At 42.3% G+C, this 18139-nt stretch overlaps 1 protein-coding gene across 1 annotated transcript in view; it reads left to right on the top strand.

The window, feature by feature from the left end:
- Nucleotides 1-3848: 3848 nt before the first annotated feature.
- Nucleotides 3849-18139, top strand: part of LOC129549383 (pro-neuregulin-1, membrane-bound isoform) — a 245493-nt gene continuing 231202 nt past the window's right edge. Inside the window, exon 1 of the mRNA XM_088832702.1 lies at nt 3849-3870. The gene's annotated coding sequence lies outside the window, so the exon portion shown is untranslated. The remainder of the gene's footprint in view (nt 3871-18139) is intronic.

Raw genomic sequence — 18139 nt, 5'->3', positions numbered from 1 at the left:
TCACCTTATTCTATTTGAATTCATTCTATGCAAAGCCAGTTAGTCCTTACTAGGAGCAATGTATGGTGCTGGGAATTCTCATGGATAAGCGATATGAAAAAAAAGTAGATAAAGTGATATATATAATTCCCACCTTTTATAGATTCACAATCAAATACAGTGTTTCTCATCTCCAATAGACGAAATAATAACTATATGCCACACATATAGGTGTTTATACACAAATACAGATGTCGACACACATGTATGTCTACATACGTATATGTGCATATATGGGCTTCCCAGGTGGCTCAGTGGTAAAGAATCTGCCTGCCAGTGCAGGAGACCTGGGTTCAATCCCTGGGTGGGAAAGATCCCCTGGAGAAGGAAATGGCAACCCATTCCAGTATTTTTGCCTGAGAAATTACATGGACAGAGGAGCCTGGTGGGCTACAGTCCACGGGGTCACAAAAGAGTCGGACACGACTTACTGACTAAACAATGACAACATATGCAATATGTGTATATATATATTTGAGGTATTTATATCACAGATATCAAGTGTATATTGAAAGGAGATGAAGCATATAAAAATAAGTAATTAGTGTGGCGTTCAGAAAGATATATCAAAAAATTATATGAGGTTGTATTCTCCTTAAAAGAAATTAAAATGTTTCAAAGATTATTACGTTTTACATCTCCAACTTATTAGTGTTAGTCGCTCAGTCGTGCCCAACTCCTTGCGACCCCGTGGACTGCAGCCCACCAGGTTCCTCTGTCCGTGAGATTTTCCAGGCAAGGATACTGGAGTGGGTTGCCATTTCCTTCTCCAGGGGATCTTCCCAACCCAGGGATCGAACCCAGGTCTCCTGCACTGCAGGCAGATTCTTTACCGACTGAGCTACAAGGGAAGCCCCATTACAGGACATATTTATGACTTTAGCCCTGTTTTTCAAAGTGTCCACAAAAAGAAATTAGACTCTAGTATTCAGATGTATAATCCATTTTTTTATTCTATGATGTATCCCTACAATCATAAGAGTAATACTATCATTAATAATAATGATAAATAATAATAATAACAATCATTGGTGTGGGATGTTTACAAATCATACACAGCAGAAAAGCATAAATGCAGATTTCATTTTAGTGTTGTTGAAATGTTACCTTTTTTTTAACCTGTTTAGTATTTTTCTTAGGATTCTAAACTCACAATTTGTTAGCAAACCGACTCTACACAGCAGACCGAACATGACTGGTTCATAACTTTGTTGAATATTTTCCAGATGTACTGGAGGACACCATCGCCAGTTTTGCAAGGGTATCTTGTTGGTCAGAAGTCTTTTGTTTAACAAACTCAACTTGGGTGTTTATTCTAAGAGTCTAACTAAACATAGAGGACAATTGCTAATCAGTGAATTCTTAAGGCTGCTTTCATTTCATCCTCCTTACACAATAGTCTTTGCTTGTTTCAGTTTTGTGTGTTTCCCTTTGATTGCTTGTTAATATCTTTTCTATAGTGATAGTATGTGAAAGTAGTATCTAATCTCTGAATTAGTATATAATTGTTGATCATCACTATAATTGTGCAGATAGTGGAATATACTTGGAATCACTAGTAGTGAATTTGCCGTGAAGCTAAGGAAGTTTCAGGGTCTTGGATTTCCTTTATTAGTGTTGGATCTGAATTTGTATTTTTAATTAAAAAAAAACTCTCAAATCTTAAGAACTTCAGGTCTTAGAAAACTATCTGGCTCTGCTTTTTATCTGTATTGTAATAATTAATTTGTTTTTATGCCTTTCTTATATCGTTTGGCTTTATGAAAATGGGTCAATTTTTTTTTCTACTATCTAGCATTTAGTTCAGTAAATGCTTTCTGAGTTAGTGAATAAGTCATGTGCCTTTACTATTACATTTGGAAAACATTTAACAAAATTGTTAACTCATCATGTTCTGTCTGCTGTGAAGAGTCAATCTGGTAACAAAATTTTGCGTTTAAAATCCTAAGAAAAATCCTAAAAAGGTAACATTCAAACAACACTAAAATGTGTGTGGTAAGGGAGATTTTCTTTTGTATCCATGCATCTTTATGAATAACTATTTTGTTGCAAGTTTAAAAAATAATAAATTATCTTGTTAGTTAATTTTTAAAGTTCAAAATGTCTATTTGCAGAATTTTAAATGAGATTCCCAAACTGTCAATATGTACAATATTTTGCAAAAATGTAAAATATGGTCACATGTTAATGTACTTTCATTCTTCTTTTTTTTTTCTTTGCAAAATTTTCTTGAAGTGTTTTCCAAATGGGAATGAATGAGAGAAAAGGTATATCTGACCAGTTTCATAGATTATAAGAGTGCTTCTAATAGCTAAAACATAGCCAAAGAAAAGTGTTAAGGCTTATGATAGCATTTATTTTAAGCTGTCACTTACTATAACATCTCCATTTTGTCTTTATTTCTCAAGTTACTTATTTATAAATCTCCACTCTGTTTTTCAGGAGTTGACATATGTTGACAGGCTAACAATATATTACCTGAGAACTGATATACCCTGTATAATATATCCTCTAACAGCTGAACAATACATAATAAGTTAACAAATTTATACTATGAAGGCAAGTCATTGTTTCTAAAGGGAGGTTCATATTTTGATTTTCAAGAAAGGAAAAAAATTTCCCTCCTATCTCCATTCTGTTCTGATCATTTCCAAAGTTTTATAAAAATGTAAAACAACAAAAAATTAATCTGCTGCTTCCTGATCACAGAGGTGAATAAGAATCATCTCATTGGGTTTTCTAACAGCTTCCTATTTTATTTGGGAAGATCTGAAACTTCATTTTTTAATTCCAAAATACATTTCTGCTTTATATCCTGCAATTCTAAAATAATGATACATCTGATAATCTGTAGCCATCAAATACTAAGCACTTACAGGGTCTCCAATCCTGGAGGAAATTTTCCTTTTTGAAAGGATTCCCCTTTTCTGAGCTTTGCTGTTTCCTGTTTGTTAAGTAGTGGCCCCACCTGGGAAAGCAGAGTTATTTCAGCCATCATTCACTCTCAGTTTACATTAGACTCTGTGGAATATTATAGTGCTATTCAGTATTCATAATCTCCCAGACTTTGCTGTTTTTATGGCCCAGTATAATTTATATGTGGTGTCTGTTGGAAGGTTATCAGAAGCTATTTGGGCATAACATCTTTCACAATAAATAATGATGGCACTGCTGCTAAAATATCTTTTATTAACTTAATTCACCCAGTAGAATTGGTGTTTAAAACAATGCAAATTAAAGGAGAAAAAAAATCATTCTTAATTTAGGACAGTTTTTAAATAAATGTCCTCCGTGCCTTACATAGCAGGAAGGCACCCAGATTTCATCTTTATTTGAAGGGTTACATTTTAAAAAATACACTAAAAAGGTTTTATGTAGGTAATGGTTCAGTTAGCATTCATCCCAGAGGATGGAAAATCAGGAGCAAATCTTTTAAAGAGGAGGAAGTCAATTTCACATAGGGATGGCTGGTACTCACCTCTTACAGACAACACGTGAGCCTGTCACTGCACATTAACGTTCTAACTTAGCCACAGCTGTCATCTTACCTAGGAGAACAGAACGTTTTCTTTACTTGATTCTGGATCATTCCGCCCTGCGGATCACCCTGACCTTTCACTGTTGTCCTTCGCGGCAGGGTGCTAACGTTTTCTGGATTTCACTGCTCTTTAGAATTCTCCACCAGAGGGAGGACAAGGGAAGCGAAACAGCTTTCATCCGCAGTTCTGAGGAAGTTTGAATCCCAAAAAACTAGAAGGATCTCTGGTCCGTCTCTCCACTGCACCTCCCTGTACGCTTTCACAGGAGAACGGAGGGACTCCAGCTATCTGGGTAATTTTATCGCGGATTGCTTTTCAACCAGGGTTTTATCAGTTAACTTACAACTTAATTAAGTTATGGTGAGAGACACTTTGGGAGACCCCACCCCTCTTTGCAGAGAACAAGTTATTCTTTTAAGAAAAGCTGAAGATGAGAATTCTGGCAGGTACGTTGCTAAACCCAGGAGAGCAGGACACACACATCCAAGGAGCAGTTGAACGACCTCGGAGTCCTCTAACCATCCTTACGGTTCCCTGAGCCCTTTCTCTCTCCACAGCTGCCTTACTCATTCCCCTTTCCACCCAGGAGTTTCTCTTTGCCCTGCGTGCGTGCGGGTTTTTTCACGAAAGTCAGAAAGGACCGAAAGCCAAACTCCAGTGGGAAAAACAGCAACCGTTCCTTTCCTTCCCACGGGTTCCAAGCCTTAATTTGGCGGGCAGGTGGCAGAGCGGCAAACTTTGGACTCCGGTAATTTTCTCTGCTTTGCAGGGCAGGGACCAGCCCTCCGGGGCGCTGCCTGGCGGGGAAGGGGCGCGAGGAGCGGGAGCCCCCGCGTCCCTTGCCGGGTCTCAGGATCTCCCGGGGAAGCGCGCCCCGCTTCCCGCGGGCGCCGCCGCGGCGGCTGCGCGCAGCTTCCAGCGACCCCTGTCGGGGGTGCAGGGCAGCCGCCCCGCGCGCCGCCCCCCGCCCGGCCGGGCTCGGGGAGGGAAAGGGGCTGCGCCCGGGAGCGCCGAGCCCAGGCTCCTCCCGGTGGCGTGTCCGCGCCTCGGGGTGGGGGTGTGGTGGGGACGAGGGAGGGGGCGAGGCCAGGGGAGGGCGAGAAGGAGGCGCCAGCGTGCAACCTGCGGGTGGGTGGCGGTGGGGCAATTGAAAAAGAGCCGGCGAGGAGTTTCCCCCCCCAACTTGTCGGAACTCTGGGCTCGCGCGCAGGGCAGGAGCGGAGCGGCGGCGGCTGCCCGGGCGATGCGAGCGCGGGCCGGACGGTAATCGCCTCTCCCTCCTCGGGCTGCGAGCGCGCGGGACCGAGGCCGCGACAGGAGCGGACCGCGGCGGGCACCGAGGACTCCCCAGCGGCGCGCCGGCCGGAGCCACCCCGCGAGCGCGCGCGACCGCGGGACGGAGCGCCCGCCGGTCCCAGGTGGCCCGGACCGCACGTCGCGTCCCCGCGCTCCCCGCCGGCGACAGGAGACGCTCCCCGCCAGCGCCGCGCGCGCCTCGGCCCGGTCGCTGGCCCGCCTCCACTCCGGGGACAAACTTTTCCCGAAGCCGATCGCAGCCCTCGGACCCAAACTTGTCGCGCGTCGCCTTCGCCGGGAGCCGTTCGCGCCGAGCGTGCACTTCTCGGGCGAGATGTCGGAGCGCAGAGAAGGCAGAGGCAAGGGGAAGGGCGGCAAGAAGGACCGAGGCTCCGGGAAGAAGCCCGCGCCCGCGGCGGGCGGCCCGAGCCCAGGTGAGTGCGCCGCGCGGCTGGGGCTCCGCGCGCCTGCTCCTCCTGTTTTTCCTCCCCCTCCTTCTCGGATGCCGTCGCCTCTCCCTCGCCGGCCCGCGCACCCCGCGCACTAGACGCCTGGCTCTGCTCCCGGGCGTCCGCAGGGCCGGGCGGTGCTCGCCCCTCCCTGGAGCCGCCCCTCACCTGGGCGCCGAGCCCCACCCGGGCGTCCGCGCCCCGCGCGCAGGGTGAGGGCGGCAGCCGGGCCCGCGCCCCGGGAGGATCGGGACGCGCCGCGCTCCCTGGCACGGCCTTTGCCCAGAGCCGCAGAGCCCAGCCTCAGCAGGAGCCGGACCTGGCGTGCCGGAGCGGAGGCCGGGTGCGCGCTGGTCCCGCGCCAGCCGCGCTTTGCACGGGGCCCGCCTGCCCTCTAGCGAGAAAAGCGGGAACGGGTGTCCCCCCCTTCCGAGCGCCTGGCTCGGAAGAAGGGGTGCTCTAGAGAGAGGCCACGCGAGCGCTTGCGCAGCGGTGTTTTGACCTCCGGGGAGGGAGTGTAGGGTCCGGTGTGCACGGACGTTCACCCGGCGTCAGCCCTGCGGTACTGGCGTTCGGATCAGCGGAGAGAGATTCCTAACGGTCAGCGAAGCAGATCAAACCCAGCCCAGCGCCAGGACTCAGGTCCACTCCAAAAAGGTTCTCAAACTTTCGGCTTTGCAGTTCTATTTCTCGGGACCTCTTTGATCGATTCGGTTAATTTATGTTCCCAAGAGATGCCCATAAGGCAAAAGTTCACCTGAACTTCTGAACCCAGTTGCTCACTGGTTGTGATAGAAAAGGAAATGCAGTTGAGACTTTCTAGAGAAAAGTCTACTATTGGGTCATCAGAACACGGATGTGAGTGACTGTTTCACTGAGAAGGTCTGATGCTGTCGACACTACCTTGAACCTAGGAGGCACTCCATATAGATACTTGCTTATGAGCGATTCAGTGAAGATGCTCAAAAAAAAAAAAAAAAGAAGGGGAGGGAGAAGAATATGAGGGCTTTTTTCTGCCGCTGCGATTCCCAATTCTTAATTGATCCAGATACCGTAAGTCACTTAAAACAACCCCCAGCACAGTTTATAAAGCGCTTGTGAGGAATTAAATCAATAGCACTTGGTAGTACCATGACTGAGAAAGATAACAGAGGTATTTGCCTGTTCCTTGCAGGAAGAAAACAAGATTTGCCTAGTCCTCTTGTTGGCATCACTGAGAGCATTTCAGAGCCGGGCTTATTAGCAGAGACCTTAAGCAGGTTTTGAGCAAAACAAATTGAACAGAGAGTAATTGTTTGGCCACTGACCGACCGTTCCTGCGCCTGTTTCTATGATAAGATACTGCTGATCAGCTTCACCTTCCTTACCTTGCATTAGTCCTTACCAGGGTGTAATTGAAATTTTCCTTACCTCCCCAATGTTGGAGATACCCCATGGCGTTTTATTCAAACAGGGCTGAAATGGAGGAGCTGGATTATCAACCTCCTTAAGTGACATTCTCTACTGCCCTTTCACAGGTCAGCCTAGTGAGTGAAAGAGCTCTTAGACCTGACCACAAGGGTAAAGTTGTTAAGAGTTTTTTGCGGGGCTTTTTAAGTGTTCTCTTGTCTTGCCTGGGAAGACTCCGCCTTCAGAAGTTTCTAGGGTCCTCTGGAGTTGGTCTGATGAACTAAGGAGGGGATGGTGGTTTGAAGTTGCATCTCTTTCAGTCTGCACTTCGTCAAGGCTTCAGGGCAGCAGTGCCTTACTTAACATAGGCATTTCAGATAAGCACCCGTGGAGGTGGGAGATACTTTAAGAGCCAGCAGGCATTTCTGTGCCCTGCAGATCTCCTCTACTAGGTAGGCAGCTGTGTGGGGACCATCTAATGTTGTCTCCTGACACGGGGTCCCAGAGCTTCTCTGGTGACTCTCATTGTGCTGTGCAGTCCCATCTCTGTAATCCCCTTTAAACCAGATAGACTGGCATCTTTAAGTGACATTCTCTTTATTTTTTAAACTTTTTATTTTGTATCGGTATAGCCGATTAGCAATGTTGTGATAGTTCCAGGTGAACAGCGAAGGGACTCAGCCATACATACACATGTATCCATTCTCCCCTGAACTCACCTCCCATCCAGTCTGCCAAGTAACTGAGCAGAGTTCCCTGTGCTATACAGGAGCACAGGTCCTTGTTGGTTATCCATTTTAAACATAGCAGTCTGTACTTATCCATCCCAAACAAATGAACCTACTTACAAAACAGAAAGAGACTCACAGACTTAAAGAAACTTATGGTTGCCGGCTCCGGGGCAGTGGCGGTGGCGGTGATTGGGAAGAATGAGGGGAAGAGATAGTTAAGTGATGTTTTCTTTATTATCTTCCCAGAGAATCTGGGGTGAACTTGGTTCCAGATTAGCTTTCGGTGTGTTTGTCTCTTTTTCGTCTTTTTTCCCTCCTCCAAGGCCCCTTGTGCTTCTTAAACCCTAAAACCCAGATAAGAATATTTATTCTTTATTGGATTCAAAAAGAGCCATCAACTGAAAACCTGTTTTAAGTAACAGCACATGGCATTAAATAGTACTGCTTGGAAATCACCGTTCCTTCTTGTCCTTTCCCTTGTAATGTTGTCAGTGTACTTTCACTTAGGAGAATAACTAAGAGCCACAGTGGTTTGCGAGAGAAAAAAACACACCTCTTTGTCAAGGTTTTTTGCACTCTTTAGTCCTCAGGCATCCTCAAAGGAAATGACCTCTAGAGGCCGTGATTATAGCATTGCCACTTGGAGTACCAGTTCGAATTAGAACTTACAAGGACACCCATCTCTTAAATAGCTCCCCCATCAGTGTCCTTCAATCCCAAGTTTCACCTCTTTCTTAGAAGAGCCGCTGAAACTTTCTGTCCTCTATGACGCCTATGCAACGGCCAGGCCTCCCTTTGGATGTTATAACATTACTTCATGACAGTCAAGGGAGAGAGAGGACTGAGAGAACTCAGCCACTCAGCCTGCTGTGTGCCGTATTATATGCAGAGGCATAAACACATCTGTTGGAGGGATCGTTTCCGGGGGGAAAGGTTTCTTTAACTTTCACACAACATGTGTGACTGATACGTGATACATACGTAGCTATGTTTCATAGCATCGCATTTTTCTACAATTAACTGAATATTGAATTGCATACTATTGGGATTGCAGATGTTCAGCAGCATTATCTCTGCTGCAGTGATGGCTCTAATAGGTCCCAAGCCCTTGGGGTCATTGATTCTTCTTCTTTGCTCAAAAAAAACAAAACAAAACACCAACCTCAGCATTATTCTGGGCTTTGTAACCCGGATCCATGTACCAAGAGCCCTGTAACTTCCTGCGCCTCTTGCAAGGACTTCCCGTGTCCAGACTCTTCATCTTGATTCAGCTCAACAGGCTTTGTCTCTCAAAGCCTGAATTGCAAATGCAGAGCTTCACCCTCCTCCCCAAATTTGGTATCTGGCTCTAAGCTTCTTTTATGAACCTCTGCTTGCTAATGTTTTTGTTTCTTTAAAACACTACGAAGGATCCTTTTTTCCTCTTAAATGACCTGGAACCAACTCATTATCAAGCCTAGCTTAGTTCTAGAACTACTAGATCTCCCTTCATCTCTGGCATCAGGGGTCATTTGTAAGTACAAGTGGTGGACGCTTCAAGACACTTAGCATCCCAAATGAGTAGAAGCCGGCCAGGTGCTCCCCCGGTGACATCACCCACCCGTTTTGTTAACTCAGTGTCTCCCCAGGCTGAAATGCTTGTCAACATTCTTGGGTATAAAGTGCGCCGTCACAACTAGGGCAGCACGTGTTTACCGAACAGAAAGAATGCCCCATGATCTGTTTTCAGCCTGCTGACTTGTAACCACTTAGGTTATGTAATTACGAAAAGTATTAAATGTTCATTTTAGAATGAAGTTGGGTTTATTTTGGAGAATGGTTTTAAAGCAGAAAGAGTGGGAGAAAGTTGAGATACTGTTCTGCTATCTGCAAAATGAGAAAAGGATACTGATGGGAAAATGGGGAGAAAAGAAACACAAAATATGTATGTAATTAGAAAATATTGAACCAGTGTGAAAGCAGTGAACACGTTATTACATGCCAGGCACTAGGCTGGACACTTTTATCCTTATTAATAAGGGAGCTGCTATTCATTAACTATCCTATCATGTTCCAGGCAATGTAACAGATGCTTCGTGTGTTTGATCACCAGTCCTTTAGTACGAAATTGCCTTACTATAATGGGATACCTAGTCCTTAGCGCTACAGCCGGATTGCCTGGTTTTAAATCCTGGTTCTGCTGCTCTTTACTTGTATAGTCATGGTCAAGTTACTTAATCTCTCCATGCCTGTTTCCTTATTTGTAAAATTGGGATCATAAGCATGTTATCGTAAAGCTGTTCCGAGGCTTAAACGAGATAACAGCAGTAGTAAGTGCCCCATTAATATCCAAAGCATCTATGCCTTTGCCAAGATATTTGATTAAAATTTTCCAAATTCACCTTTTATGGTAAAAATAATCCACAGCTGGCCTTAGATGAGAGTGAGTATAAATATTAATATCTACTACCTGTAAATAGAGAGAAAAGTGGATGAATATGTCAAATACCATCACTGCATATATGTATTATGAAAACAGTCCTGAATGGAGTCTAAATATTGAAAGTAGAGTGAGGTGCAACATCATTTTATCTCTGGCTAAAAAAGGTTGAGGTTTCAAGCTCGAGAAGGTTTTGAAACATGAGTCCTTTTCTGATCACACTGCAGAGTCGATGCTTATATAGAATGCATGTGTAGTCTTCTCTTTGGGGACTAGTATGAATTGAAAAGGAAACTGTGTGTCAACATGCTCTTGGTTATCTTTTAATCAAGTGTAACGGTATGTTGCCAGCAAGGTTTATAGAATCCAGTGCAGGTATTTCTAAATATAAACAAAATAATGAATATTTTAAAATCTACATATTTCATTATTTTATCCCCCGACCCCTCACTCAGTTGGGTCTCTGCGACCCCATGACTGTAGCCCACCAGGCTCCTCTGTCCATGGGATTCTCCAGGCACGGATACTAGAGTGTTATAGGTAATGATTAAAGTTCTAGGAGTGTGAATCTTAGCACATCAATGTTTTATTAGCATTCTCAAAGTCACAAGTGAAATTTGACACTAACAGTATCGAGAGTCATCCCGTTTTTATATGGCAGAAGAAAACAGACCAAACGTCAATATTGTGGATGAGTGATTTAAACTTTTTTTAAAGAAACAGAAAAGTGGACTTCTAGTATTTTGGTTAACCCTTGAATTCTCCTCTTGACAAACAGAAAATATAGAAACTGATATCATACAGTATTAGCTTAAAATCTCTTTTTCTTCATGAGAGGAAAATAACAAGTATACTATCAGGTACATAAAATGAAATTTCCTCAAAGGAACATGTGCTTTGGTGGGTTCATCCTAATCCTACATGTTTACACATGTGTCCTATGTGGGTTTTAAGAGATTTTTTAAAAGCAAGCTACCAGAAAGCCAATAGATGTCAGTGTTTGTTGCTTTAGAAAAACTAAGGTGTTAGAACTAAAAAAAAAATTTTTAAAGTTTCGTCCTTCATTTATTCTCAATTTTGATGAACATAAAGCTGGCTACTTTGAAAAGGTGACAATAGCTTCCCTGGTGGCTCAGATGGTAAAGCGTCTGCCTGCAATGCAGGAGACCCGGGTTCAATCCCTGGGTTGGGAAGATCTCCTGGAGAAGGAAACGGCAACCCACTCCAGTACTCTTGCCTGGAGAATCCCATGGACAGAGGAGCCTGGTAGGCTACAGTCCATGGGGTCACAAAGAGTCGGACACGACTGATCGACTTCACTTTCAATACCCTATATAACCTTGTTACCTTACTTCCTTTAGGATTGACTTAAGTCAGTAAGTCAGACCTTAAGGAAATCAATTCTGAAGCTGAAGCTCCAGTACTTTGGCCACCTGATGCGAAGAGCTGACTCATTAGAAAAGACCCTGATGCTGGGAAAGATTGAAGACAGGAGGAGAAGGTGGTGACAGAGGATGAGATGATTGGATGCTAGTAAATGGACATGAGTTTGATCAAGCTCTGGGAGATGCTGAAGGACAGGGAAGCCTGGCGTGCTGCAGTCCATGGTGTTGCAGAGTTAGACACAACTGAGCAACTGAACAATAGCAACCTTACTTCTTTACATTTTGTAAATGAAAATATCACATTTTCATAGTCCTCTCTTCCAAATATGAAAAGATGTCTCTGCAGTTCATTCCTTAAGGAATTTAGGAGGCAGGCTGAAAATACACATCAGTGTATGCCTTTTTTTTTTAACTGAATGAACAATTATTTGAGAATGTTGTTACATATACCTTGGATTTATTTTGCATTTGTAAACTATAAGTTAAGTATGCATGTTTCTTAGGTCGCCTTAATAAGACTGAGTAAGTGCATTTTTGAGTCCAGCTCCAGTAGATCTGTGGAGTTCTGCCTTTGGAAGGTCAGATACGGTCAAAATTCTTGGCTTTCTGTGTTTCACCAGTGTCACCTTTTTCTGGCCTCCAGAGGGTGCTCCAAGAGCATTACACCGCTATTCCCCAAAGAATGACTCCTTTTTTCTTTTCTTAAGTGACTTCGACATTCTAGGCAATCTTTGGGGAAGAATAGGGTCTGGATTTCCTCAGAGTTACTACATCAACTGGAGTTTCCCAGTTAGATCAAAATAGACCAAATTTTCTAAGAACTCTGAATCAGAACATTCCAAGACATTATTCTGATGATGACTATGCAGTTGTCAATTTGCAAGGGCACATCCCTAAAATTTACTTTTATTTTCTTTTAATTTTATGGGATATAGTTGATTTACAATGTTGTGTCAGTTTCAGGTGTACAGCAAAGTGATTTAGTTGTACACACATACACATATATATATATGTGTATGTATGTATCAACTCCTTTTTTTAGGTTCTTTTGCCTTGTAGATCATTACAGAGTATTGAGTAGAGTTCCTTGTGCAATACAGTAAGTTCTTATTCCTTATCTGTTTTATATGTAGCAGTGTATATATATCAGCCAGAAACTTTTCCCCAAAGAGCTAGCATCTTATAAACATCTTCCGGTTGCCTTTTAGAGCAGTTTCTTTGGCATAAGTTCGGGCAGTATCTACAAAGATATTTAGTCATATTGAAAAGTTTCACTATAGCATTGGAAACTTATGCATGAACACATCAAAATTAAACGAAGGATCTTTAGGGATATGTCCATAGTCATGTCTTCACACCGTATCCGCAACCCCTAGCTAAATGTTTATGAACCTTACTTTGAGCTACACATTTTTGAAAATGGATTGGAATGACTAATTCTTTTGGATATGGGCTAATATTATAAAACTGTCACAGAGTCACTGTTATTTGCTCATGGTTTATTCCACCCTGCGCTGATCACCTTCACTGTGAGTTACTCCGAATCTATTACTCCCTTCTCTTTTTAAAGGACAATATTGTTCACATTGTTTTGGTCCAGGTAAGGTATTATTGATGGAAAGTAGCCTTTGCTCTGCGTTGGTGTTCCTGACTGTCTGTTCTATAGCTTCAGTCGCAGGCAGCTGGGTCCTCTGGGCAGCTGTTGCGTTTTACTTTCAGTGATGTGAGAGAGTCAGGGAAATACTTTATTAGGCTGAACCATCGGAACTTGTCAATTCTGTAAATGATGCACGACTGGGTATTGTCAGTGTCTTACAGTTTTGTATTTGGACTCTCTTTAATAGCTTGACTGTGTGCCTTACATAGTTCTTGCCTGGAGAATCCCAGGGACGGGGGAGCCTGGTGGGCTTCCGTCTATGGGCTCGCACAGAGTCGGACACGACTGAAGCAACTTAGCAGCAGCAGCAGTGTTGTTAAAAATAGAAGAATGACAACTTTGAAAAAAATTCATAGAAGTTTTGTTAATTAAGTGAGGTTAAAGTAATATATGGTATAGAAGAAATCTGGACTAGGAAGTCATTAAACCAGTGGCATTTTCTTCAATAAATAGACCAGGTCATGTGATATCCATGTAAAATGAATTCACCATAAACGTAGGGTGCCAGGGCAAAGAGCACTTTCCCTTGGAGAGAAAAGTAATACATTTCTACCATAACACATCACTTAGATTTTTTTGAACCTTTTAGCAAACTGTCGTTATGGTTTATTTTACCCGCCATATTTCGACAGAGATGTGAGTGAGAAATATTGGTGACTCGTGAGCAATCTTGGCCTTATTTTATGGAATAATATTTTTAAAAACTTGAGTCAGTTTCCCTGTACGACAGCAATTCAGTTTTTCTAGTAGTTTTAATAGAATGTTACTGTCGAGTGAAATGTGTTCATTATGAATGACCTCTATTACTTTGTAAAGAAGGATAAGCCAGATTTTTAAAGTATATATGTATCTGTTTGTGATTATAACTCATCTGTCTGTTACATATAATCTCACAATTGTAAAGACAAACTCCATTTTTAAAGGATAAGTCAGTCTCCTTAACTATTCCACAGTAAATATAAAACCAGTTGTTAAAAGGAAATGTCTGAGTTCTAACTTGGAAATTTTTTTTTTCAGAAAAAATAAGTCTTAGGTAATTACCAAAATGTTCTGAATACTGACCGTTTTATATTTAAGGACTCCAGAATTTAAAGTGAAAATTCCTGTACATTTTGTAACTTTTTCAAAAATGTATTTCATTCCTAGGTAAGGCACAGTTTGGATATTAACTATGCATTAAAAAAAATTCTCTGTTGAAGCCCTAAAGAGAATTTTTTATCTTAATTGACTGTTTTCAGTTCAGTTCAGTCACCCAGTAGGGTCTGACTTTGCGACCCCATGGACTGCAGCACACCAAGCTTCCCTGTCCATCACCAACTCCTGGAGCTTGCTCAAACTCATGTCCATTGAGTCCATGATGCCACCCAACCATCTCCATACCAACCAATTAACTGTTTAGTGTATCATCTATTTGAAATTTTCCACTGGTGTATAATAATAGGAAATCATATTTACATGTGAACTGGTAAGAAATTCATCCAAAAATCAAAGAAGAAAAAAAGTGAAGGAGATAGTCAATAGGTATTTAAAAATAAACTAATGCCCATGATAAGAGAGTTTTCTTTTTTAGAGATAAATACATACATTGCTATTTAGTTTAGAAATGTGGATTTTGTGAATTGAGTGCCCTTTCTGTCCTTAAGTTTATCAGGAGTTACAAAAGCTTCTGGTTTTCCGTGCATGTGTTTCTTCTCCCCTTTCCTGATGGTTTGCAGTAGACTTTCTATTGTATTGAGAGACAAGTGAGGGTGGGCAGAAGAGGATTGGTGACTTGCTCTAGAGGTGGTTAACGTGAAGTAGGCTGCAGATTTCTCCTGGGACACAGCACACTGTGGTTTCATGTCTGAAATGTGTTGGGTTGACCAAACAGGTCATTTGGGATGTTTAACATGAACTGGAATATAGAAAACATTTTTTTTGTGTGTGTGTGGAATTCCCTTTTCCTTTCTTCTCCTCCAGACTTGGAAAGTTGACTTTTTAGTTACGAGTTTACACTGTATTAATGGTTATGAACATTTAACTGAAAGGGTTGTTTTGTATTTATGTTCTGTATTCATGTAATATGTGAGTATACGGTAGGAAGACTTCTTTGGATGGAGGCCAGCATTCTATCCATTTGTAACCTCGGTTGGGGCTGAGCTGAGTCTAAAACATGTACTCATGCAGTTCAGCATACCCCAAATGAATGCTTTAATTCTTCATTTTGATGGTTCTCTTTTCTTCTGTCCAAACCCACTGGAGTGAAGGAAGTACACAGTGTGGATGACATTTTGAATCCACATCTATATATTCCACAGGGGATGGGATGAACCGTCACCCCTGCAAAAAAAGCACGGGTGTGTTGTGCTGTGCTTAGTTGCTCTGTCATGTCTGACTCTTTGCAACCCCATGGACTACAGCCCGCCAGGCTCCTCTGTCCTTGGGGATTCTCCAGGAAAGAATACTGGAGTGGGTTGCCATTCCCTTCTCCAGGGGATCTTCCCAACCCAGGGATCAAACCCAGCTCTCCCACATTGCAGGCGGATTCTTTACTGACTGAGCCACCAAGGAAGCCCATGCCTGGATTTAAGCCCTCCTGGGTGTGGTCCCACTCCCGACACCTTTGATCCAGCCATCTTCCAGGCAATATCTTAACATTTGGCAGCACTTTAGAACTGAGCAATATTTCGCCTTTTCCCCACATATTCTAGCCTGTTAACCTTAAAAATAAAAACCCCGTTTCTGAATGTGACCACTTCGGGGGAAAAAAACTTGTCTCTGTTCCTCCCTAACCAGCAGTCCAAGTGAGAACTGAATTATCATGTTTGAATAGAGTCTGACTCAGAATATACCAGCATGAAAATTTGACCTTGAGCATCCCAGCGTAGAGGTTTCTGGGACACTTGCTGAGAAGTGCTGGTTTTAGTTCTGCCAGAGGAGTGGTTGGAAGGCAAGGCTCTGGTTCTGTCCTCGGACTGCGTGGTGTGAGCTCTGACAGTGACAAGCACGTAAGCCTCAGTTTCTATGTGCGTACACTGTGGGAAATATGACATAATTCACGTGGTTGCTCTAGGAGTAATGCTGAGTATTGTGCTAGGTACAGAGTAGGAACTAAATGATCGCTTATTTTTGTTGGTTTGTTTAATTATTAACAAAACCTAGGCACTTTTCCAATGTATCTTCTTACTTCATGCATCTGTATCAATATTGTCTGAACTTTAAGTCCTCCGAAAATAACTATAAATACTGTACATTTTTTCATAGGGTCCTATACCCAGAGGTTCTTTGTAAATAACCATTGTGTTGTTGATAATACATGTCAAATATTTATTAGGCATACCTTCTATGGCTTTGGACTCTTGCTGAGAGTTGGATTCCATGTATATAACACTTTCCTAAAAAGAGCAGCCAGATGTTCTTGACCTTGAATTTTGGTCTATAGATAAACTCGTATTTTTGGAGAACAGAGGAATAATAGGAGTGATGTTTTAACAGATGGGTGCAATGATAGTTTACGTGCACTTGTGTTTTTAATAATATACTTCTTTGAAAATATATGCTCGTTAGTTCTTTAGTTATGACTTTTGCTTTGCTAATCTCCCGTGCCTTGATGGTCAAGGATAATTTTGTTTTACACATAGTGCCTAGCAGAGTACTTTGCATACAAATACTTATAGAACAAAGGAGTGAGAATCATTTGTCTGTATATATTTGTTGACTATTTTGTTTCCTGCGTGACAAGGATACATAATTTTAATGATAATTGATTTTAATTGGAGCATATTGTGTTGTGCTATGTGTGTGTAATTTATTGTCTGAAAAAATTTTCCATTTGTATGTTAACGTTATTTTGTGTGTGTATGTATATATATGTATATGTATATAAAGCCTGCTTTTATATTTTGGTATGCTCTCTTTTCCCTGTCAGCAGAATGACAATATCTGTATTAAGCACATGATATTTCATTGTTTAAAATTATGGAATTTTTTACATTTTCCACTTTAAATGGTTTTTCAGTAAATAAAGAAGGGGAGCCTTCCTTGAAGCTTGGGAAATGGAAGATTTTTATAAACAGTTATAATATTGAAAATTATTGTTATCTATTTCTGAGAAATATATTGAAGACTGGTACTTTGCCCCCAGAAGGATTAGTTCTAATGCAGAAAATAGACAGTGGTTGTAATTTCTTTAGTGAGGTCACCTTGCTGTATGCTTGAAATTTTCCCTGGGGGGCAGAAGAGAGAACGATTCATGCATTACCCATTTTGGGAAAGAGTTATACATGTACAGGAATTATGGAAATGAGCTGGTGGGTTTGTCAAGAGAAAACCAGTTATTTGAATACTGAGTTGAATAGAAAATGAAATACATAGTTTTCCATATATTAAATTGAATAAGAATGAGAGATTTGGGTCCTGACAGTTGTTTTTGGGTTCTGTTTTCACATGTTGATTGTATGGTGTGTTCTCCATTGCCCGCAACCTGACAGGAAGGAGAAATGTGGATAGAAAGAATTATTTTATATATTTTGGTATTTTGAAAGCAGCTTCAGAGTTTTAAATATTATGTTCATTATTCATGCCCTATTGAAAAGGACTGGCTTGGGACTTTGCTGGCAGTCCAGCGGTTAAGACAGAAACTAAGGGACCCTGTAGAGAGTATAGTCTCTGAGAGCCACACACTATCTCCCCTCTCAGATCGAATGTACAAGAGACGCCCTTCACCAAGAGAACATCTGAGTTAGACTGTGCAGGGCAAAATATGTCACCACTTACAAGATGCTACTCATAATAGAGAAAATATTCACAGAACATAAAAAGCTCAGTGACAGCCCTGTATCTGAATTTGGTGACCATAGCCACACTGTAAGATAAAGACAGGTGTCGGTTTTTGCTTGCACCGCCCCCCCACCCTGAAGGTAGGCTTACTTCATCTCACTTCTTGAAATAGTGATGAAAAGGCAGGATGCAGCCACCTTGCCCTGAGCCCATCAATCTGGGACCAAAACTCCCTGGAGCCGGAAGGGTGGTAGCAACTGTCTTCCAGGGATTTGCATCTGGACAGGCATGTTTGGGAAAACTTCAGGGCACCTATACCTTCAGACATCATAGGATTCCCTGAGAGAGGCAGCCAGAGGCTGAATGGTCTTTTTTGTCATTTTAGACATGTGACTTAGTAAAGTTAATGCTGACCTTAACGCAAATGCCCATTTGGGATTTGTTGCTGTGAAACTCTAAGGCGGCTAGATGGCATGG

Source organism: Moschus berezovskii, chromosome 26 (genome assembly GCF_049115385.1).
Source record: "Moschus berezovskii isolate FMDL1 chromosome 26, NW_MosBer_1.0, whole genome shotgun sequence".
Lineage (NCBI taxonomy): Eukaryota > Metazoa > Chordata > Mammalia > Artiodactyla > Moschidae > Moschus > Moschus berezovskii.
The sequence above is the reverse complement of the archived record's forward strand: the minus strand, read 5'-3'. Positions and strand labels throughout refer to the sequence as shown.